At 43.3% G+C, this 24,347-nt stretch overlaps 1 long non-coding RNA gene across 23 annotated transcripts in view; it reads left to right on the top strand.

Moving 5' to 3' along the window:
• Window positions 1-23,610, top strand: part of LOC101750670 — a 102,486-nt gene extending 78,876 nt beyond the window's left edge. For 15 of the 23 annotated variants that reach the window (XR_005862289.2, XR_005862285.2, XR_005862293.2 and 12 more), the window contains 4 exons: window positions 248-434; window positions 2,328-2,786; window positions 5,073-5,210; window positions 17,806-23,610. This is a non-coding gene — a long non-coding RNA (uncharacterized LOC101750670). The remainder of the gene's footprint in view (window positions 1-247; window positions 435-2,327; window positions 2,787-5,072; window positions 5,211-17,805) is intronic. The other 8 variants (XR_005862274.2, XR_005862281.2, XR_005862286.2 and 5 more) reach the window with 8 other exon arrangements.
• The last annotated feature ends 737 nt before the right edge of the window (window positions 23,611-24,347 follow it).

The following is a 24,347-nucleotide window of genomic DNA, read 5'->3' as shown; positions in this document are numbered from 1 at the left end:
GAAAAGATGAAAAGGAGATAAGTGCTCAGCTCTTGCTTGCTGGGTTTATGTTGAGCTGACTGTGATTTGATGCAGAACTCTTTTTCAGTGTATATAGACTCTAAAATGTAGAAGCAATGCTTCTGCATTCCCAGCAAAAGGCTAGGCATGTTTATCCTTTTTCCAGTGCTATGTGTAAGTGTATGAGTTTACTGACAGGTACCACGTGGGCAAGATTCTTAACAAATGTTTAATTTTTACTTTTCAGGAACAGAAAGACTTAAAGAACAGAAGACTTTACGTGAAGCAAAGTAAGAATTGGGACATTGTGAAGCATGTCCTGATGTTGTTTCAGAATTAAACTGTGAAGTGCTATCGACCTAGACTTGTGGAGGGCACCACAGAAGCATGTTGTGTAGTGTCCATGGAGTAAGATTCTTATTCTGCCTTGAAAGGTGGGCAGCAATTGACTAAAGCCCACACCAACCCACATTAGCTAGTTCCTGATTAGAAATACTGGATATTGTTTTTCATAACCACTTTTTGTGAAGCACATTATGATAACTGTCAGGTGCTATGATACTTCTTCTTATTAGGTAAATCTTGTACATGTGGATGAGATATTATTTTTCCATGGGTATGTTTATATGAACTGCAGCCAGTGCTTCTACCTAGAGAACTATGTCAATGTAATGCAAGGTTATGTAAGTTTTATTTAGGTCCTTATATGCTGCATGTCACACAGCCTGAATTACTTGCACGAGTGAAGTGATGGGATTGTTATCTGCTGCATGTGATTTTCTCTCTCCCCTTCTTTCCAAAGGTGAATTCTGTGCTCTTTTTATTTTCAGTGTCTTTTAAAATAATTATTACATTGTCTGTACACTGTTCTGTCTGTATTTATGTGACTCACAGTCAGAGTAGAAGATACTGAGCTTTGTGCTCAGGATAATTCCAATGGGATCTCATCCAAGTCTTTAAGCTGGCCCATCGAGAAAGCTCTTTTTTCTGCACAGCTTTTCTTGGGAGATGGATAATCCCACTGTGCCTGAGCAGTGAAACTGCTGTCTATTCTTCCTTGTCCTGCCTCTCTCTGTAGGTGACCATTTATGTAGGTGTATGGGGTCCCAAACTTCTGAGTGCCTTAGGAATAAGGATGCAACACTGAAATTAGAACTGAAGGTTAAGCACAGGTCTTAGACCTGCACTCAGCCAGGTGAAGATGTGTAGTGCACGTTCGTAGTGCTTGTGCTCTGTTCTATGGGGTCAGTGAGGAGAACAGAAGACCCAGGTTACCGTGCTCCCAGGAGGACCTCTCAGTGGGTAGGAGTGCTGCTGTGGGACATTTGTTCCTGCTCTCCTTCATCATTTCCAGCTTTTTGAGTCTGGAGTCTAGCACTGGTTCTTCAAATCTGAGTTTTAAAGCAGAATCACCCTCTATGTATTATACAAGTGATCACTCGAGTAGCACAAGCCCTTTTGACCGACTATTACTGCTGTGTCTTTTTGTCCTTGGGGTTTCTCTCCAATGGGATATTGTTTTCGAACTGAAATGATCTGCATGTCTCTTAAGAGCTGAGCTGTCTGGAAAACACTTTGATCAAATTCCAACACAGTTTTTCTAAATGTGTTTCTTTTGCCTTTTGCTAGCTAATTCCTGATGCTGTTTATCCAAAACACCACCTGCTGTCAAGGGCGGTTCTGGCAATTTGAAATGTCTTTGTCCACGAAGCAGCCATACCTGTTAGGTTTAATTTCTGCAATGAATTACCAAGTGTATGTAATTCAAAATTCATTCTTCTTCCCTGCCCTCCTACCACCACCAGTCATCTCTTTTCATCTGTGAAAGCAGTGATGGAATTAGGTTGCTAAGAACCTGGAAGGTTTGCTTTCTCTGTACCAAATTTAAAGTAATATATGCAAGAAGCAGGACAGTTTTTCTGGTTTTCTGCCATATCGTATAACTCGGGAGTCTGTTTTCTTCATGACTAATAACATTAACTACTTATTTCAGTTCATTTGGAGAAGGGGGGAAAAATGGAAGGTATAAACTTTGGAGGTATAACAATACAGAAGTACAGTTCTCTAGTAAATATTTCAAAATTCCAAGAAAGTCTGGAACATGGGAATAATACTCAAGGAGACACACCAGATTTGTATATGGAGTGGATGCCCAAGAAGTCTGATTCAAAGTGAATCTGAGAGTAGTTTTCGTGATAGTGATAGTGTGTATTTGCATCAAGAAAAGAAGGAAGGAAAGAGAAACTGAATTATTTGAGAGTATATGTGGACCCTAACATAATAGTAGTTCCTGATTATTATTTTTTTAAATTTCTTATTTTATTCAGGAGAACCTTAAATATCATGGATTAATGCCGGATTGGTCAACGGAAGTTTTGGACCTTAGCTGCCAGAGAGCTGCGTGCATGGTGTTACCATCACATCCACTGAATGTGCTGGAGCTTTCCTGTCAAGGTTTTAATTTCCTGCCAGTGATTTTATTTTTAATTTTTTTGAGACATTAGAAGATCTTTAGCCATGACTGTGTATCAGCAGCTGAAAGAATTTGTGAGGATGAACGTAACTATTTGCTCCAAAAAACCTACATAGCTCTTTTCACTCCTTTTGACAAGTATCCATGAATACATTTAAGTTTTAGAGAGCCCTGGAGTAGTTCTTACTGCTGTATTTGACCAGCGCATTGTCTGGACTGCTCTCCATTTGTAAGTGATGAGAGCTTTTCCGTGCAGGCAGCCCAACCACTGGAAGGTCAGCAGTCTGATGCTGGCTTCAAAACCACGAGATTGGTAAGTTAGAGGACAGCATTTTAAAGTTAAATTTCGTAACTTGTGATATTGTAATTGTTTTCTGATCAGTTATGGTTGTCACTATCAACTACGTTTTCCTCTTTTGTTCTTCTCTCCTTCCCCTTCCATTTCCCTATATCTGTTGTCAACCATTTACTATAGTGGTAAAACTGCTTTTTTGCAGAATTTTGTTACAACAGAATGTTGGCTCTTGGAGTATTTCTGATACAGTTCCTGATGAAAAGATTAAGTATTGAATTCAGTGAGGCAGTTCCAAGCAGGTTTTTACATTATTTGAATAGAACCAAAGCCTGCTTACTTGACTCCCCTGGAACAAAAGAAATTTCAGTATTTTCTGGGACTGTCACTGAATGGTATATCCATTGTCAAAGTCTATGGTACTCGCTTCTGTCTTTGGAAATCTTTAGACCTCACATAAATGAACACCTCACAGAAATATATGTCGCATATTTAGCAGTGGAGAGATGCTATAGCTCGATGACAGAGCCACTCTTTGAAAAGGTTCTCACCATGTGTTCCCAAGAGACACATCTCATTAAAATGAAATGCAAGGAAAGCACGAACATATCGAGAATAGTGGTCAGTGTATTTCAAAGGCAACAGGCTACGCCAAGAAAAACATTGTAGTCATGCTTCCAGCTTAAAACAACATTTGAAAAGCATACTGAAAAACTTTCTACTTCAGTTTCAGTTGAGTGCCAGTGTGAGTTTTCAGGCTTAAGTACTTATCTGAACACGTTACAGAAAATATAGAGTTAAGAAAAAACTGTCCTAATATTGGACCACTTTTGCTATCTAGGCTGCTTGAAAAATAGGTTTTTCTTCAAGAGAGAGCAGGAAGAAGGACCTAGAAAATAGCTTTTAAAAAGAATTACTTTTATTTTTTAAAAAGGGGGAGTCTAAATTGGAGAAACAAGTCAATCACATCTATATGCAATAATGGATCACGTATTATCCTTTTGGAAACGGTTGAAAACCTAAAAAAGAAATTCATTTTCCTTACAATAGTAGTAGCTAACTGGAAAGCTGGTGATGAAAACCCTTGTTTTAGGCATAACAGTCTTAGCTGTAGAGTCTTTTTAACAACATTACAGAGCAGCTACATACTGTATGAAGTCTGTTCTGCTAAATATTGCTTCTTTGAGAAATTATTAGCAGAATAAGTATGGCACAGAATTGATAAAAAAACCAAATCAAAATAAATGTTCTTTTAGAACACATTTGTGTGGATAATCAGGGAAAACAGTACGAACCGGAAAGGAATGAACAGGAAGAATGAAAGGGATGGTAGTAAAGCTGTCTGGTTTAGGTGACTTCTAGCAAAAGATGACATCCAAAATACCTAGTTAATTTGGAGGGGAACTAACTACAAACCAGCTGAACTGAGTGGTACTCAGAAGTAAATATAAAGGCGTGTGTTTCTGATCAGTCCTGTGTTGCCATCTGTCCCTGCTGAAGAGAGCATAGCAACCCTTAGCAGCTCTGCATGGCTGCCTGCTTGGGCCATTACCTGAGCATCTGTTTTGTTTGTTGGATTTCAGTGTTCCCACCAGTGACAGAGAGTACAGAACTCTAGAAGGAGTACCTGTATAAATTAAGGAATAACCTGTCTAACAGGAGGGGAAGGAGGGATGCTGCTCTTCTATTGCTCCTATACATTACGCTGTCCACCCCAGACACTCAACTTGTTTTTCACTTTGGCTGCACATTTAGTTTCTTGAGCTGTGTCTCTGTGTGCTAATTCAAGCTGGAAAACTGGATGTTATTCTATGTAATTGGTTCCATTTATTTCTAAAGATGAGAGGTGTGAGCTTCTGGGTTTTACATGGTGACGTGAGATGTGCTGGTAGATGTAGGTTACAGCTGTGCATTGAGCCCCAATGGAGCACGGATCCCAGCACACTCCAGACTGTCCAGCTTCAACAGAACAAAACTTTAGCTGTCCTGTCTGCAGCAGGGTTTTGCGATGTGCTAGAGAAAATAAAACCAAAGCACTGGAAGGGGGCAGTAAATGAAATTTCTGTTTTAAGTTTCACAGCCAAACTAAAATGTTCTGAAGAATAACGAACTAAACTAATTTCTGGAAATTGTTTAGTGCTTCCAAATGACACTGCATGTTGACTTCCTTTTTCTGGAAAGTGCCTGAAGTTTCTTAAGCTGCCTGATGGGAGGCAATGGAAGCCCTCACTCCCGTTGGCAGCTATGTCAGGGGAAAATGTAGGTATTCTTCAAAGACCAATCTCATCCTCCCTCTCTTTTTACTAGGCTGCTTTCTGCATTGGGTATCAATGAGTCACATTACCTTCTAGAAAACAAAACAAAAAAACAGCCGGACTAATTTCAAAACCTGCCATTGGAGAAATAATGTGTGAAGACCTTCTGACTGGAGATGGAGGAAGGAAGGTACATTTGCTCAGCATGAGATACTTTAGATGTGCATTCATGAAGGGTGTAAACAGCCTCACCTGCGGTCTCAGCCTCCACATAAGGCAGCTGAGCTTCCTTTGTAGGTAGCAAGGCCCTGCACCAGGCAACTGAGAACACCTGAAGTAAGAGAATCCTTATCAGCTGGCAAAGGGGGGCCTCTTCCATCTCTGGATCCTCTGGATATCTGGAGGCTTGCTTTCATGGGAAGTGACTAAAATTGGGTGATGCTAATTATCCTTCATGTGTAAATTTTTAAACTAATAAATTGTTTCAAGTCTTCTATGAAATATCATGGAGACACTTAATTTCTGTTGGTTTCATTTCCCAAGAATATTTTTCTTTCTTTCATTCTCATAAACCAGCCTTACCTAGTTTTCAAATCTCATTCCTTGCACAGCTACCTTATAATCACCAAAGCATTACTTCAAGGTTTGGCCTTATCACAGGAGAATCAGAGATGATACACAGTGAGAAATAGTGCTTACTAAATTTAAACATCAAGGCAAATTGTTATCTACATGCAAGACAGCTTTATTTTTATGATCATTTATTCATTGCACTTCTAGTGTACCGGGAGCTGTGCAGCACATATTGCTAGGTATGCTCTCTGCCCTTTGAATATTGATGTTTTGGAATTCTCCTGAGAGTGAAAGGCGGATTGATCTACTCTTGAAGCTTGACAAGCAATATTCTTATTTATCTTTTTAGAATGAGGAAACAAAATGCAATCACCATTCTTTCCAAGCGTCTGGAAAAATGTATATGGCAGATATGAACAGTTGCAATTCTCATCCTCTTTTAATCACACTGGATAGGCATACTTACAGATTTTATGATCTGATTGCCTTCTTTGTATAATGTAATTCATCACCACAGATGGGGATAAGCACTGCAGGAAAACTGCTATGAAATGTAAAGTATACATTATTCTTCGAGGTGTTGCATTTATCTGTTTAATAAACCTGGTTCATGGCTTTAAACAACTATAGCCAGCCATGAATAGCATAATTTGTCAGCCCAAAAGGGCCTGGTTGCAGAGCAATAAGGATGCCTCGCCTCAGAATGAGCACCCGTTCTGCTTCATATGTGTGCTGACAGTGGTTCCCAAGGGATCCTGCTGTAAGTGATGGCTTAGTCACTCTGGCTAGCAGGTGGACAGTGGGCAGGGGTGATGCCAACAGCCCATCCCTACTGTATTCTGCAGAAGTCAGCATGCCTGAAGCACACTTACCCTGGTCCCCTCCCGAGACTCGGGCAGTTGGTGGATGTGTTTGGCAGGCGCATATTGCTGCCCTCTTATGGACACAGTCAACAGTGATTAGGAATCTATAACCAGTCCACTGCAGCAGGATACATGGCGGTGTGCTTCGCGCCTAGAAAGCCTCTGTGGCTCAAGTAGTGGCAACCTTATCTTTCACAGTGTTAAAATTATTGAGGGCATCAGTAACCAAAGAATCTCTTCGCTGTGTTCTGCTGCACAGACTCAACTCTTTGTCTTGCTGAAGATGGCTACCTGGTGCCCCATTATTCAAAAAGGCAGACTGTCCATGAAACTTGTTGTAAGAGCAAAATGGATTAGGAAAAGGGCACTATTTGCAAGCAAACTGAATAATAATATCAAATCTGATGGGTTAGCACGGTACAGTCAACCAAAACCCAGACTTCGCAACTTCTTTGATAAGAGAGAGATTATTAACTTTCAGTCTGCTGTTCACAAAAATATAGGAGTAAGTCAGGTAGGAGCATTCCGCTTGCGGAACTTACTGAGAGCTCTCTAATTATCTACTTGTGAAATCCTCTAGTAGCATGGTACAAAGGCAGAAAACAGCTCATATAACACCCTGAAAATGAAGTATCACACTAGAGCTGGAAGCTTCTGAATTACAACGTATTTATTGCATTTAATATTAGCCTCAAATACGACATACTTTTTTGTTGGCTGTGCTTTGCTCAATGAATGTAGTCTCTTCCACTTGCAGAGTGCATGCAAGCAGACTTATTTCCTTGTGTGTATTCTGTAAGTATGTTTGCAGTATGGAATACTTGGTATCCACAATACAAGCTGTGCTATTTAGCTGTGATTAGTTACTTAAGTCATTTGTTATTATTTCCATTACCTAACTGGAGGAAAGGAATTTATAATTAGCCTGGTGATCTTGGCTTGCTGAATAAGGCAGTAATTTGTGGGATGAGATTTAGCAGTGAAGTAGAATTAGGACATTTTTCCTTTTCTTAATTACATAGATCTTGTTCATAGAATCAATCCCAGAAAATTAAGTTACTCTTAATACTTTAGGGAAGGAAACATATTAACTTTTAATACGGTATTCTGTTGCAAAAGGAAATGTGGCTATGCTGTTAATACTAACTGTGAGTAGAATTTGGTTTATGTAAGTCTATAAGTCTGGTTTGGTTTATGTGAGTCTATACACACCTAAGATGTGTCTACTATGTACTTAGATATCTTTGATCTGTGAGCTATGGCTCTCCTCGCCACCCTTAATTTGAGCCTTAAATCAGTGATACAGCTGTAGGTTGAGGCTAACAGTTTGCTACAGGTTTCTAGTTAAACCTCTTCCTTGCTGTTATGGCATCTTTACAGTGTAACCTGTGTGGCATTGCTGACATGTATTAGGAATTCTGACAACTAGGAGCCAGGAGCTTATTCCTTCTTCCACACTTAGTAGGACTGGAAGTTTTTCTAGGGATATATTTAATGCATAAGTTAGGATAATAATAATAACAGTAAGAGTAAAGTCTAATTGGAGACCTCAGCTTCATCTGAGTCTGTATGGGAATATTATACCTGCTTAAGGAGTATTATCCTTAAGTATGGGTTTTCAGTGTCAGTCTCGCAGTTTTAAATATAAGCTCAAGCTTCTGTATTGGGTTGATTTTAATAAGCAGCCTCTGGCACCTCAAGTTTTAGTTCAGTCCATATTTGGCTTTCAATTTATGGTTTGAACTTCAGCCAACAAAACGGAGAGACTGAGATCAGGCTCAGAAGTGACAGAGAAGTACATCTGGCCTCTCACTGGTCTGCGATGAGCACAAGGGTTTGCGCAGTGCTTTCAGGGCAGTCTTGACCTCTGTTGGGCTCGTACAGAAATGCTACATTAGGTGTCAGGATGAGTTATCTCCAGAGGGCGCTTATCACTCTTCATGGACTACTCAGAAAAAGTAGTCTGACTGGGCCCCCAGCTCAGATGTCTGCACCAAATACCTACTGCTGGATGACATGAATCAGGTCTGTTTTTGCACGTTGGCAGTAGTGCTAATGAAGATCAATTGCATAAATATTCAGCACATCAGTTGCAATCTGGTACTGCGGTGGATTTCACTCAGAATATTTTGACCTGAGGTTGCTGTCCTTGTCAGTTATTCTGAGTAAAGTTTTGGGTCTTTTTGACAAATATGGAAATACTGTAAAAGTAAGAAAGCTGGATCCAAAGTAGGTGAGTTCATTCTAGCCTTGTTCAGGCTTGATCTAGTCCTGAAGCAAGTGCCTTTCCACAAGATGCTGGGTGGAGACACCCTGGGTTCTGTAGCTCAGCCAGTCTGGCTATTTCAGTTGGAAAATTCTATTTCTTTTATGCTTCTCTTCAGGCCAACTCTATGCTAGCTTCTCCTTTCAGACAGATGTGCAGATTCACCTGGCTCCTCTGCCTTTGATAGAGCTTCCCCCCCCCCCGAGTTCAGTTGCTGTGAAAACAAACAATAAGCAATACCTACTGTGCCTTTCATCTTTATCTGCAGACTCTGCTAAGTCAGCCACCTTCTCCTTGTGCAGAAGAGGAAACTGCAGTTGTGAAAAGGCTTGGCTGGGAGCTGAATCTTGCTTCTCTGAGGGTTGGGCTCAGCGCAGAATTCATTAATCTCAAGCTCTGGCTTCAACAGGCATTTTTACTCCCTCCTTCCTTCTCCTTTCCTTTCCTCTACTTGGCTACTTGTCCTTGTCTGGCTCTTCCCCCACCATGCTAGCTCAGTCTTGAGCAGAAATGTTGAATAAATTGGACTGGGGAACAGTTCCAGCTAAAAAAAAAAAAAAAAAGATTATTGTACTGGAGGTCCAGATTATATTTCAGCTGAATCACTTCCTTAGGAGACTACACAAATGTTTGTGCTGGGAAGGCAGCGCGAGAAGCAGGATTGGATGTGAAGTAGGAAAGGCTTCAGTTGGCAAAAATATCATGGCTGCCAAAACCTCAGTCCCAGTAAAGTGCTCTCAGACTGAGGGCGAGTGAGATTGAGATCTCAGATTGAGATCAAGTGACCTGTATTGACTGTTGGCAGCAGACCTGCTTTGAGCAGGGAGTTAGACTTGGCGACCTGCAGAGAAACCCTTCCAACCTCTATTATTCTGTGGTTCTATGATTCAAACTTAAATCCTGTTTCAGACATCCTTTGGCTTTGTAAATTTTGCACTTTCATCCTTTAAATGCATCCATCATGCTGTTCTTCAAGAGCACAAACACAAAGCTAAGATCAATATCATTCAGTGGAGGCAGAGGCCCTTTGACCATTTGGTTTACTGAACATAGTAAAAGACAGATCCCATGCACCCCAGTTTTCCTTAGTAAGAGGAGTACAATTGTGACTTTTCTTTATTCTTATTTGCTTTATCTTAAATAAGAATTGCAAATGTGGTGCTGGGTGAATACTGTTGTGTTTTGATTTATTACACCTTAATTGTAAAAAATGAGGAAGCTGAAAAATGTTGTCTAGGCAGAAGCATTAGACAACCTCTTGGCTGTTCCACTGTCAAACTCCGATACCTGTGCTTCTGAGCCTGATCCTGCATGGCAAGTGGCAAAGCAGGCAGTGCCTTTGGTGGTTCAGGACTACCCCTGAAAGCCATTGTTTCTCAGGATCAGGGCCACTGTACGCTGGTAAAGTAGATAGCATAGCTTTGTTGAATGTATACCTCTATTTCCCTTTTTAAAAGAAATAGATAAATAAATAAACACTATGCACGAAAATGTAAGTGGAGGATCTAATTCTAAACGTTTACAGTGCTTTAAGTGAGAAGCAGAGTCTAACTATGCAGAGGCAACTGGAATGAATCAGTTCCAAGATGTTATGTATCCAAGTGGGTATTTGTAAGAAATGGCGTAAGCCAATGCAGATTTACTTATTTGACATCTAGAACACTGATGAATTCAATGGAGAGGAATAAATACCCTGTAATATATGACTCACTCCATTCTGAGGTGGACATACAGATTAATTCAGCTGAGTTGTACTTCAGAAGTGCCTCTCCATTGTGCTAAAAATGTTATCTAGACAACTAGCTCAGTTTTGCTTGTTTACTTTAAAGACACCTAAAGTTTTAGTGAGATGAATATCACCCCTGGTTTCCTGCAGGCCTACCTGATATCTGGGTCTAACATGGGGAAGTGAGAGCCTCATCCTGGTACCAACACGAACATGTTTAGGCCTACTTGGATTTGATCCATACTGAAGACAGGGGCTTGTGGTGAAACTTACCCTCAGTAAGTTTGCAGATGACACCAAGTTGGCTGGAAGTGTCGATCTGCCTGGGGGTAGCGAGGCCCTGCAGAGGGATCTGGACAGGCTGGACAGCTGGGCTGAAGCCAATGGGATGAGATTCAAAAAGGCCAAATGCCGGGTCCTGCACTTTGGCCACAACAACCCCAGGCAATGCTACAGGCTTGGGGCAGAGTGGCTGGGAGGCTGTGTAGAGGAAATGGACCTGGGGGTGTTGATTGATGCTAGACTGAACATGAGCCAGCAGTGTGTCCAGGTGGCCCAGAAGGCCAATGGCATCCTGGCTTGTATCAGAAGCAGTGTTGCCAGCAAGAGCAGGGAAGTAATTGTCCCCCTGTACTCAGCCCTGGTGAGGCTGCACCTCGAGTACTGTGTCCAGTTTTGAGCCCCTCACTGTAAGAAAGACATCGAGGCCCTGGAGCGTGTCCAGAGGAGGGCAACAAAGCTGGTGAGAGGTCTGGAGCACAGGCCTTATGAGGAGCGGCTGAAGGAGCTGGGATTGTTCAGTCTGGTGAAGTGGAGGCTTAGGGGAGACCTCATTGCTCTCTACAACTACCTGAAGGGAGGTTGTAGTGAGCTGGGGGTCAGCCTCTTCTCTCGTGTGACTAGTGATAGGACTAGAGGGAATGGCTTCAAGCTGCGCCAGGGAAGGTTCAGGCTGAGCGTTAGGAAATACTACTTTTCTGAAAGTATGGTCAGGCACTGGAATGGGCTGCCCAGAGAGGTGGTGGAGTCACCGAGCCTGGAGGTGTTCAAGGAACGTTTGGACGTTGTGTTGAGGGACATGGTTTAGCAAGAAGCATTGGTGATGGGTGGATGGTTGGACTGAGTGATCCTGTGGGTCTTTTCCAACCTTAGCGATTCTATGATTCTATGATTCTATGCTATGTAAGAAAAACATAAGCATAGTGACATGCAGAGCCATGCTGGAGGGCATCAGCTGTGCACGGTCCTCGTGAAGGATATTATAACTTGGGGAACATACATCCAGGATGACGTGCAAGGGATTGCTCATAGCTGGTGCTGCTCAGACAGAGGGCCTGTGAGTACCTGGAAGGCAAAAAGAAGCACCACAGTAAGATGGTCTGGGAAAGAGGTACTCCCAAATCTTCCTGTAAGTGCTCCCTCTGACACAGAGCGGCACGTAAGTTGCATTGCTTAGAAGCCGACAGCAAATTATTATCTGCAGCATGTGAGGTATATTTTAGAGGAACTGTGTTTCAGAGAAGTATTGTGGAGGGCCAGGACCCTATCAGCAGCTCAGGAACATGGTCTGAACAGGAATTCCCTGGAAGCAGACCTGATCCCAGCTGAGCTCTCACGCCAGTTGGCTCCCTACTCCCTACCGGCACAGCTGTTCATATTGCTGCGTGAGAGACTGGGCTGGGAAACTGATGCCACAGAGGTATAACATGTTCTTTATTATTTTGCTGTGTTGCTTGCTGTCTTAAGTGGCTCGGTTGCCAGATGTCCATGGTGAGGTTCAAACCCTTGCTCAGAGCTTATTTTTCAAGGCTCAGCACAGCCTATTGCCATGAATAGGTCTTGCACTGCTTAGAAGGAATGTTAGACATTTGTAAACATCATTTATACAAATGCTTAGTGAATAGGAGATACCAGTAGATACCAGGCCTGCCACGTATCTTACATTTGTCCCCCATTAGCTTTCTGCTTGTGTCCTTTCAAGTCATTCCCACTGGCTACCCTTTCTCTGGCCCTCAGAGAAGATACTATGCCACAGTGAGCCCCTTCTCCTTTGAGTCTAGTGAGCTGGGAGACAGTCACAGCACTTTTGCTTATCATCAGTGACTTCCTGGAGAGACTGAAATCAATCCTCAAGGAGGACTTGCTCTTTTAAGGAAAGTCAGTGTGCTTTTGCTATTTACTGGTTGGCATATGTATTGGTTATTTGAATCAGAGAAGGCAAAATCCCTTGTGCCTGCTGCCCAGGGCTTTATGAGTTTATTTAGGAATGGCTGACAGCTTGCTATCCCTGTCTCTGTGCTTCATCCTGGACATGTAACGTGCCTGTGAGTCAGCCACTGCATCACCTTGGTTTACATCATGGTTGCATTCTGTGATATAAGAAGGCTGATTCATGTTGATTGACCAGCGGCTCAAACGTCCATGTAAGAAGAGTGGGAGGTCTAGAGAATCTGTTCAGAGAGGCCTAAGTGGATGGTGGGGCAGGGTGAAAAGAATGGCAAGAAAGGTGGAAGACATTGACTTTGTGGGTCCAGGTAAGTGCTGTTGGAATGGAGACAGAGGTAAGAGGAAGCTTTGCTGTGCATCAGATCAGGGAAGGACTCACTGAAGGGACAAGTCATATCTTTTGTTAGATATAGCTAAAAAGCTCAGACAAAATTCTAAGCACACCAACTTTCCAGTTGGATTGGAGGAAAAATTCAAATGCGGCTCTTCCTCAAGGGTATGTTGAGAACAAGCCTTCCTTATGCAGTCTCTGCTCAGAAATAGGTTTGACATCCTCTTTAGTTCCTAGAGTTCAAACCAGTTTAACATCTTAAAACACTTGCCTGTTTGTTACATAGCCAAAACCCGCTCTGCTTTCTCCAAAATTAGCAGAGCTTCTGGAATAGTAGAGCTGACCAGGATCAGTCCCTTCCTGTTGTCTTTGTGCACAATTTCCCCCGATGTTTACTGGATAAACGGCCTCAAGCTAAATATGTCCATCAGTGTATGTGTTAGGGCTCTGTCCCAAGGTTTGCCATGGTACAAGCACTGCGTGAAGGAAGTCTCATAGCATATGATAATGTACTACCTTTGTATTTCTAGTTTACTGAAGGGTAATATGGGATATGATTTCAGGGCAGGCTGCTCATTTGCAGCGTCTTCAGGAAATTGTAATGTTCACTTAGACACTATCCTTAGCCTGAATACATTAACTCGCTACCGAAAAGATAGCCACAATTTAAGTTAATTGTACAGTTGCTGGGAGCAATAAAGGAAGAAAAAGTTTCTCACTGTAGCCGGTCCTCCCACTCATGGGATCCGCCGGTCTCATATCCTTGCTGTCTCACACCACAAACCAATGGGGAGAAAACAGTATTTTTGGCTTTTGTTTGAGTTGGAGGAGGCAGGGGAAGGACTTCTTTGTATTCTGTACGGCTTTATCCAACAGTATTGTTGTATTTTGCCACAATTTTCAAGTGTTTCCCAAAAGATTACCGAACATATCCTGAGAAATATCTGTGGTTTATTTTGCTTTATTTTGAAGGAAGAAGTTGAGATAAAAAGAAGTGAAATTGAGGGAATTCGTGTCAGGGTTTTCTGGCTTTAGGTTTTGGCTTAGTTTATTGGAATCTGTTAAATGGAAAGGTGAGCTGTTTGCATAAGTCTGTTTGGCAAAATGCAATCAAGTGGTAATGTTTCCAGGCTTTTTCCTCCAATTTACAATGTAGGGCTGTAGAACGGGTAACCAGGAGGCATTATGCCACATCAGTCCTCAAATCTGGGGAGTGAGATAGGGAGAAATATGCTGTTTGCCTCTGAAGTGCTAGCAATTGATTCCAAAGGATCCCTGAGCTTGTTGCTGATAGGAGGAAGCTCTTAGTCAGATGTAAGAGCACTGTCTTGGAGATCACGGTCTTGGCCTCAAATCTGGGCAAGAATTAGATATCACTTTCCCCCAGGCATTTAGGAGGGGCTGGGAACCTTCAGTAGCTCTGTGCCTGTTCACTCCTCTGTGAAGGGGTTTCTCCAGGCTTTTAGGGCGGGGTGGGGGGAGGGGAAGGACAAACACTGGTGAAAGCAAATGCCAAAATGTGGGAACACATTAAGGCCAGCAAAGCTTAAAACAGGAGACTGTTCCCTCTTCCTCCTTGCTGTCAGCCATTCTTGTTCTTACAGAAAAGCTCCTAACAGTTGCAACACAAGCATTTGTGTGACCTCGTGGCATACTATATTGGAAAAATTGCATTTTTTTTTTCCCAGGGGCTGTTTTTCAGCTGGATCAGTTCTCTGATCTGGTTCACCATGTGGCTGCACAAATATTTATGATGGCACAGTACAACAGATGATCTGGGAGATGATGTGGGAGTGGGAGAAAGCAGGGACTGCTTCACTGGGAAATTTTGCACGCTTGAAAGAATACCAAATTGAAGCTGAAAGAAGAAAGGATTAGAAGTAGGATGACACATAGAAGAGAGTTGAAGGATAAGCATGATTCCCCAGAAAGGAAAACGTGGCTTAAAATGCCAAATGGCGCAACTACAGGAGGTGAGGATCAGCTGGCACAGCCATTTCCAGATAATGCAGTCTGCAGGTAGGGAGATGTTCAGTATTTCACTCATTCTGGAACTTCACCTGGAGGGAGCTGGGAAGCAGAAGATGGAGTTGGTGGGCCAAAACAGCTGCAGTAGTGGGTCTGCATGGACATGACCCCTCCACTTCCTAATGAGCTACAGGATCTGAAGTGAGATCCTATGGGAGAATATGACCCACAGATTTATTAAGCAATATTTTCCTGCTGGGCTGCTTGCAGTAGCCTTCTGGGCCCTTCATGCTGCAGTGGCACAGCTCCTGGCCAGGCCCTCACAGCAAGATGACATGCAGCTTTCTGCCCATTGTCGTTGTGCACCATCCTTTCTGTCACCGGGCACTTGGGCTTGTCTGGGTTAGGACAGGTGCCCTGTCTGTATCTGTCCATACTCCCCAAAATGGACCTGGCTGTGACTTTGGATGGCCTCTGGCAATTGCTTCAGTATGTCTGAGTTTTATGCCAAAGCATCCTATTTCCAACGCATCCAGCTGGAAGGGAGAGAAATGGAGAACTTTTGTTTTCTGCTTTCTGAGGCTCTACTGTGTTTTATAAAATACTTTGACGATGTTTCCCAGTCCAAAAGGGAGCTCAAAGCACACTTCACTGTTATTAAGCTATTGCCATTGCTGAGTATATTCAAAGGATCACAGCAGTGTGTGTGCTGAAAGGCCTTGCTGGGCAGGATGGACAAAATGCTGGGCTGCATCTCTGCTGCAGTCTCAAGCACCAGTTGATACTTGCTCTTTTTCCCCAGTACCCAAGTAACAGCTCAGACACGTCCAACCTGGTTTTGAACCTGCTAGCTCAGCAGTCCAGATATAGGGAATAAAGAGTTCAGCACAAATGTCCTGTTGGGACATTTGGGTAATGTGAGCAGCACTGAGCTATGTGGTACTGCAGGTTGATGGTTGCCTCTGTTTGGATGTTTGGATCTTTTCACGTTGTGGTAATGTCTACACTTTCACATTGTTGTAATGGACTGCACTTCTTACATACTACTGAGATAAGTTTTGCCTGTTTACAGCTGTCTGTCCCACTGTTATGTACAGTCTCTCAGTTATCCGTGAGGCAAGGTGAGGGCATTCCTGCTCTGTGCTCAGTGTCACGGTGGGATGGACTGTGTGCAAATACTCGGAATCTGAACTAAATACAGTATCTGATTTAGTACAGCAGTTCTTGTGTGCGTGTTCCCAGGGACACATGAGTCGGTTCCTTTTAGAAACGAAGCTCTGCATATCCAAGTGAGTTTTCATTTTTCACTGGCACTTATTTCAGAAAGTACAGTTTCAGTCAGTATCTCCGTATCTTTTCAGTGAATGATGTTATTATACCTCCACATCTTGAGAGGCTCTCAGGATCTGTAGTGAGATCAAAGATGTCAAGTACTCTCTGATCTTCATTAAAAGGGAGAGGCAACAGGGAGTGGGCTGGCTCATGCAGTGGAAAGATCTTTTAAAAATCTTGGTCTCTTCAGGCTTCAATAACAAAGCAATCATAGAATGACTTAGGTTGGAAGGGACCCGAGAGACCATCCACTTCCAACCCCTTGCTGTGGGCAGGGATGCTACTCACCAGCTCAGGCTGCTCGGGGCCCCATCCAGCCTGGCCTTGAATGCATCCAGGGATGGGGTACCCACAGCCTGTGGGCAGCCTGTGCCAGTGCCTCACCACCGCAGCAACAACCCTACTGTGGCTAAAAGACGCAGGATAAAAGGTAGAACAATGCTGAAATCAGACAGTTTAGCTGTTTCTTTCCTTTGCACTTGGGAAGGGGCCTTTCTAGAGCATTAGAAATTCTGTGTTGCCCCTGTGCTGAGCAGGATGGCAGGAAACCTGATGGGAAGGAGCAGCCTTGGGAGGAAGTTTGCTGCTCCGTCTGCTGCGAGCTGAAGGGCAGCACTGCTGGGCTTAAAAAACAGTGGATAAATAGGAAGCAAAAATATCTCTGTCCCCAGGAGGGGATGTCCAGTGCCCCAGTGCCCTGCTCTGGGCAGGGAGGTGGGATGGGCCCAGGCTGCAGAGCCCTGCCCTGCCTGCCCATGGGAACCCCGTCCCAGGGCTGTCTGTGGGCCTTTTCCAGCTTGTGCTCAGAGACATGAATACATCTGAGCTGACTAAAAATACTCTTATCTATTATTCAATATCCCTTCATCTTTCACCTTGCTGCTGGGCTGCTTTGTAAAACTTTAACAATAAGCTCATTTGATTGAAGTGCAGATAAGGAGTCAGCTCCTGCGTGCAGATTTTTGCTGGAGAATGGTTCGTGAAACCCATTGGGCCTGTCTGCTAGCTTCAAGGCCTGTAGACACTGCCATACTGCCAGGAGAGCATGCTTTGTTTCCTCTGAAGTTTCAAGTATGCAGTATAAGACAAACATGCTATTCAACCTTTATTTAAAAATATATTTTGCAAAAGCACTGAGCTATACTCCCAATACCCAGGAATAGCAAATGAGCTGTTCACTCATCTGAAGCAATGTTCTAAACAAAGTGTTTTCATGACAATGTTTTTTGGTTTTTTTTTTTTCAATTGAATGATTCTTTTTTCATCAGCGTCAGAATGTTTGGTGAATGCATCTGACAGTATTTTGTTGAGGAGTGCATAACAGCCGTGTGTTTGAGGCTGAAAGATGAGGAGGAATGGGGGAGTTACCTGATGTGAGAGGAGAGTGCTGGAACAACTCTCCCCCCTGCTATGCCAGTTTGGATATTATAACACAGTTCTGGTTTTGGAAACATGAAGTTTCTTTTTTTCTTCTTTTTTCTTTTTTTTTTTTTTCTGCAGGAAAAGGCTGTGCACTTTTCAACATGACCGTGAAGAGGAATTGCCATTCTCTAGCCTTGCTCAGCCTGAACGTGTGCTTCATGAGAACATCTGTCTCATGAAGGTGCTTGTTCAGGAGTGGTAGCTGAAGCCCAACTCCAATCCATAGTGGTATCTATGGCCTGAAATGCCAATCCTACCCACATAAGGTGATACCACCAAGTATCTGACTGGTTGCCATAGTGTAGGTAGGTGGATCGTGGGCACCTACTGCTGCTTTCGCCACTGAGGTGGTAGTTGTGGTTGTGGTGTCTTCTCCACTTGTGCCAAAGAATTGCTTTTGCAGATCCTCCAGATCTACTGTGTGCACAGGATGGAAAGGTAAACCATTCGTACCATCTATATTCTCAGTATCTCTCTGCATCCTGATCCTAGAGGAAGCAATGTTTAAAAGCATTGGAAAAAAAAAAAAGTCTTCTTAATTAAAAATTAATTTAAAATCTTATTAAGCCTCTTTGGCCTTAGCAATACTGAGGGAAAAAAACGCCAGCACTAATTTTGCAGAAAACAGTTGTGTTTAATAACATGGTAATTTGTCACAAATTTCTGCCCTTGCCCATTCCAAGGACAAAATGAGGTTTAACACTGAAATAGTTAGAAAACATTTTACCTCATACATTTTAACACTGCATTTTCCCAGTATAGTGCTGGGCTTAGGTATTCTAATTTTATCTTCAGTAATTGGTTCCTAATTTTATTGTTGTGGCTGTTGCTCCCTGAGGGCGTTTGGAAATGAGATTCAGCATTAAAAAAAACCCTTAGCTGAAACAGACTTTTAATAATGAAATCAATGAAAGGAGCATTCCTAACTATAAAACCGGAGCATAGGTACATAAATAATCGTTACAATTTGTTTAGTGCTGAGTTTTCCAGCCCTGTTGCATTTAACCATTTTTATTGTCCTGAGGATATTCTGTGCAGATCTTTGGAAAGGCTGATGGATGGCATTTTTTCAACCAAAGCGTTTTTCAGATGTGGTACAGTCCACAGGAAACCTTTTGAAATAGAAGAGGACTGTGGCAGCCAGCGCAGCATTGTGATGTTATGACCAAAGAGCTGTTTTGAAGAATGAGAGACATTTCTTCTGATAGGGAAATAGCTGATACTTACCCTTCACTTCTGTGGGAAAGCTGGTGGCTTCAGGTGGGAGGAGGTATGTCTGTGGGACTCTGGGATTCCCTCTGAGATGGCCAGGTGCTCCCATCCCTGGGTGCCCTTCTCCACATCAGCAGAGAAGATCAACAGAGATGTCCGTGAGGATTGCATCTGCAGACCTCTTCCATTCCCATGTCTGTAGATTACTCAGATAGGATAATGTGTTTAAAAAAGGATTATCTTGCAGGGTCTTGTTTGCCAAATATCAGCCTGGAGCAAGTTTTTACAGCTGAGTTACAATGACCTGATAGCAGTGTTTATGATAGAAATGGTGCCAACTACTTGGTACCAGCGGCGCGCTGGTCGCTTAGTCACTGAAAGACTTTGTTGTCAGAATCACTTTTTATTTTGCAAATGGGAATATGTGTGGTGAATAGTGCTCGGTGCCTCTAAGCGCAGAGGCTCCGCGCTGGTTAGCGGTTAGCCAGCCCCACAGGCACTGCCTGCAAGCATCCCCACGCAGTGCTGCCAGGAACAACAGCGGCTGACGCTTGCACAGCACTTTTCCTCTTTGGGCTGATCACGGGACGCACTGCACATGAGCTGTGGGTGCTGCAGAGCTGCTACTGCGGCTGTCTGGCAGCTCAGGGCAGGAGGGGTCATGGTGGTAAGCAGGACCATGTGCTGCCCACCACTCCTGCATGTGCCCTCTAGTAGGGGACGCAGCACAGCCCAATGCAGGCACTCATTGCTTACTGGGGATCGCTACCACACTGCCTGCCTGGAGATTCAACTCCTTTATCCTATGAACAGACATCTTTATTGGGAGAGTTTTTATTCACCTGGTCTAGCACAGCAGTTCCCTCAGCTCTTTTTACTACTTTTCATGTCACTGGGGCAGAGAGTGGGAATTTGTTCCTTTAAGGAGAGTAGTTTTTGATCCTGATCTGATTTCCCACAGTTGGGTAGAGAATACCAAACACACAAAACTATATCATGTTTCTACAGTGGAGTTACAAAGCCTCATTCACCCCTGTGCCCTTATGCCAACAAAGTTCTGATGAGGGCAACCCCACGACAGGGGGGTGTGCTCTGGTGGAACTGCAGAACAACCTTTCTATGGGTATGCCCTTGGGATCCTGAGAAGCAACGGCCTTGTGTGTTGGTACGGGCAAAAGCTACCTAGAATTTAGATTAAAGGGAAAATGTATTTGCTGAGCCACCCTGAGTAACACAGCAGCTCCTGCAGTAACACAGTTGTTGTCACTGGCTGGGTTTGAGCAGCTCGTAGTCATATGAAAGAACATGAGAAATGACATTGTGACCCGAGACCTCTGAGCTTCAGGTTATGTGATACGTTGCCTGCTTTCGGTTAAGCTCAGCATGAAGGAAATTGTTGCCAGTTGTGTTTCAGTAGTGCGCTGAGAAAAAGGGCTGCATTTAAGTTTGCCAGAAAGTTGCTGAATCACATCACTATGTAGAATATATTCCTCAAATTGTCTCTCTCCAATCATGCAAGGAAAAGGAGGAAAAGAAAGAAAGAAAGAAAGAAAGAAAGAAAGAAAGAAAGAAAGAAAGAAAGAAAGAAAGAAAGAAAGAAAGAAAGAAAGAAAGAAAGAAAGAAAGAAAGAAAGAAAAGAAAAGAAAAGAAAAGAAAAAGCCATCCTGTATCAAAAGATGAGACGTTATGGGGGTTAGTTACGGAAAAGTAATATAGCCTTTTTAAAAACTCTCAAGCTGCAGTGCTTAGGAACTGAAGGGCAGAGTGTTCCTTTCCTCTGTTACTGCTGCATGACCTGTGCTCAACTATACGTATTGCAGCCTTAAAGCTTGCTCTTGCTCCCCAGGAGACAAATGCTAAAGCATTCTTAGACCTTCGTGCGTGGGGGGGAGAGCTCTCAGTATAATTTCATGGATAAATATTGTATGCTCTGTGCCTTTTCTTATGTACTTACAGAAATGGAAGTAAGCTGGTGCACACTCTGGTGGCCAGTCCTACAGAGAGAACTCACGGGGATGACACAGTAAATTACACTTGCAGACTTGCCATGCATTGTGCACCATTTTCTCCTCTGCACATTTGTTATGTTTCAGACGAGAAAGCATATTCCTCTCAGTTAAGCTTCTTAGAAACGTCCTTACTCCCAAACCTATGTATTTTAGTTACCAGTCTTTTGATTTTAAAGGCTTAATCTGAGTTTGTTTGGTCAGATCCGCTTTCTGTTCAGTTTCTCTGCTCACAGCTCCCTGCCTGTTTGAAAAACAAAAGCAAAAACAGGATGTCCTGTCATTCTGTCTTTCCTTGGGCTATAAAAGCAGGGCAAGGTAAGGCTCTTGGCACAGGTCTGTATTGCGCTCAGCAGAGGCACTCTGCCTAGGCTGGGCCTTCTGGGCTGAACCAATAACTACCAACTTTCTGGGCTTAGAATAAATGTATACATGGGTTGAAGATTTTGATTTTAATGTTGTGTGTACGTGCATGTACATTAGAATGCATGTAATGTTTGATTTGTAGAAATTCGGGCACGTGAACCCTAATCACAGTATCCCAATAACCCTGATATTTCTGTGTTTTCTGTCTTCTGAATGCAATTTTAATATTGATTCTGCTTAATGCTGCTTCTCTAGTGTTATCTGTAGCATGCAGTTGTGCATTTCCTAGTTATTCTGTTTGTTCAGCAGGCAGCCCTGAGCTTTCCTTACTGCATTCTTCCCTTACTTCTAGCCAGTGCTATGTTACTTTGGCTGTAGGTGTCAGAAGATGAAATTCTGCTAAACTTTGAAGAGAGGAGGCTGAAGTGTCATGACATGCCAGCAACTACAGAAGAGGGAAAACAACAAGTGATTCTTCTTGCAGGGCTCAGGTGTGAACTTGAAGACAGGGCAAGGAGGAAAGGAGGGGAGACATGGAGCTGCAGCCCTCTTGCCCATGGCCTGGGCAGGTGGCTGCTGCTGCTGTTCCACTTCTTTGAAGGGTAACCCGATCAGGCCCTGGGACTGCTCCCTAAGACATGATTGTCCTCCACCTTTGGCTGCCCTTCCCGCAGGGCTGTTGCTTAAGGCTGAAAACCCGTCACTCAGGAAAAGCAGGCGGCCTGCTCCCTCTATAGGCTTTTCTGGTTGTTGCTGCCATGAACCGGCTGCCCAGGGGATCAGAGCTGCATGCGGGTTTTGAAAGCTGACATAAACTCTTACGTGAGGTGTAATTTGCATTTCTTTTACATTTAGAGATTTTTTTTTTGCATGTTTACATGTGTAAATGTGTATATGCATGTGGATTCATGTTTGTGTACTGTTCATGTTGTCTAATGGCTATCCACGTAGCTACTTTCTCTGCAGAAGGCACATAGATGAAGCAATTTTTACTGCTCAATCTTGGATTGAGCACATACAGACTGTATGGATTTTTTCTGAACCAATGCATCATCCTTTTTGTTTGTGAGCTATCTGTTTGATAATTGTGTAACCATAACACTCTTTCAATTGCATTCTACCTTTATTAAGGGAAGAGACACAGTCTGAACCACGGCACGCTTCCTCCCCAGCACCTGCTCTCCTGACTGCACCAGCACTGCAGTTCCTGATGCCATTCTGATAACAAAAGCAATCTGGATTCAGAGCATCCTCTTCGTCACTTGGATCAGCCCAGGGAGCCGCTGTGCAGCCCAGCCCCAGCAGCCGCTGCAGAGCTGCATGGGGGGCGGCAGGGTGGGAGGCAGGCATCCCCAGGCTGCAGCTCCCCTGTCTGCTGCTGGCATGGGTAGCAGAGGGGATTCCCCTGCGGTGCCTGAAACAGTGCTGCAGGGAAAGATCCAACACATCTGTGGGTTATATATTAACAGTCAGCAGTGACCTTCTTGCAGCGTGGCGGAGTAACCGTCTCACTGAAGCACTGATGAAGAAGTGGCAGCTCTTTCCGCTCCGCAGAGCGCAGGTGTTGGCACCGAGCAGAAGGCTGCCAGACCATTTCCATGCAATGATACCGTTACCAATTGCTCCTTACTTTTTAAAATGTGAATACATTGTTCTGAAGTTTTCGGTACTAAATGAACGGCTGTTTGTTGCGGGGAACGGAAGGGAGACAACAGGAGAAGTCTTCACTAAAACGTTGAGGGCACTTCCAAGGAAGCATTGGGAGAGTAATACACGGGCTTTGCTTATAGGGAAAAGCCTTAGCAGTGATTCCATGCTGTGCTCATTTTCCCTTCACCAGGTCTGACCTTGCTCTGCGTTGAGCTCAATCAGAGATCTGCTGCAGTGGGGTTGTGGGCTTTTGTCACTTACGGCACAAACAAATTGCTTTACCTTAAGCTTAAAAGCAAAGCCACGCCAGGATGGCAAATGTGTACATCACCAGTTAAATGACTGATGGTTTTTTTGTCTTTGGAGCTTCTGGTGAATGCAGAAGCGTAGTAGTGAAAGAGAAAATAAAGGTAAGTTACATACGTATCTCACACATGAAATTTATAATGGTCTTTCTATGTGAGATAAACTGCTTTCCAATGGTTACATGCATAGATATACTGAGGATGATTCCATCTGGTGTCCATTGTGCGCTGTGCATAAATTCAGATGTTTTGACTAAAGATGAGGCTTTCACAGAAGACCTTTCTTTTGGTCAGTGTATGTCACTATTTAATTAAAAGGAATCCTGGCCATGTTTCAATTCAATTATTTGGTCTCAGGAGTCATTTTTGACCTTCAAACACACACACAAAAATCTTCGTTTTAGCCAAAATATCATCATCTTGATTTTTTTTTTTTCCCAAAGAGCTTCTCATTTGAGTAGTAATATTTACATTAAATTGGATGATTGGAATTGTATTGTATGGAATTTGTGTAGCCAAGGCTATAAGTGCCCTTACATAATTAATATGAAACCAAATCCCAGCGGTGTCATTCTGTCAGGAGCTCAACTGGACGGACACCTGCTGAGACTCTTTTCCACCCTGTCAACATGGGAAGCACACTCTCTGTGCTCGGCAAGGTGAGATATGAAGGGATTTGGGTAACTGAAGGCTCATAATAAATATCAACCAGCACAGGAGATTGAAGGTGGACCATGATAAGGGCAGGATAACAGCTATAATGTAGTTATGGGGAGGGAAGTGCTAACATACAGGGAGATGAGGGCTGATATGAAGCTTGTCCACCCCTTGGAGTTGCTACCACTGAAGGCTGTATCTCCTTTCATCCTCCCCACATTGCTTCAAGGAAAAGAGAGGCATGAGTGGTGGAGAAGAGGATGAATCATTGTGCATAAATAGCTGGTGCTATGGCAGCCAAGGAGGAAGAAGGGTGAAAGGCCAAAGGGGAGCCCAGATGAGGTCAGAAGGAAGGATAAGTAAAAGCCAGGGATGAATGATGTGGGGTATCAATGAAATTGGTGGAGTCAGGGATGTCAGTGT

The sequence above is a fragment of the Gallus gallus genome, chromosome 1, assembly GCF_016699485.2.
Source record: "Gallus gallus isolate bGalGal1 chromosome 1, bGalGal1.mat.broiler.GRCg7b, whole genome shotgun sequence".
Lineage (NCBI taxonomy): Eukaryota > Metazoa > Chordata > Aves > Galliformes > Phasianidae > Gallus > Gallus gallus.
The sequence above is the reverse complement of the archived record's forward strand: the minus strand, read 5'-3'. Positions and strand labels throughout refer to the sequence as shown.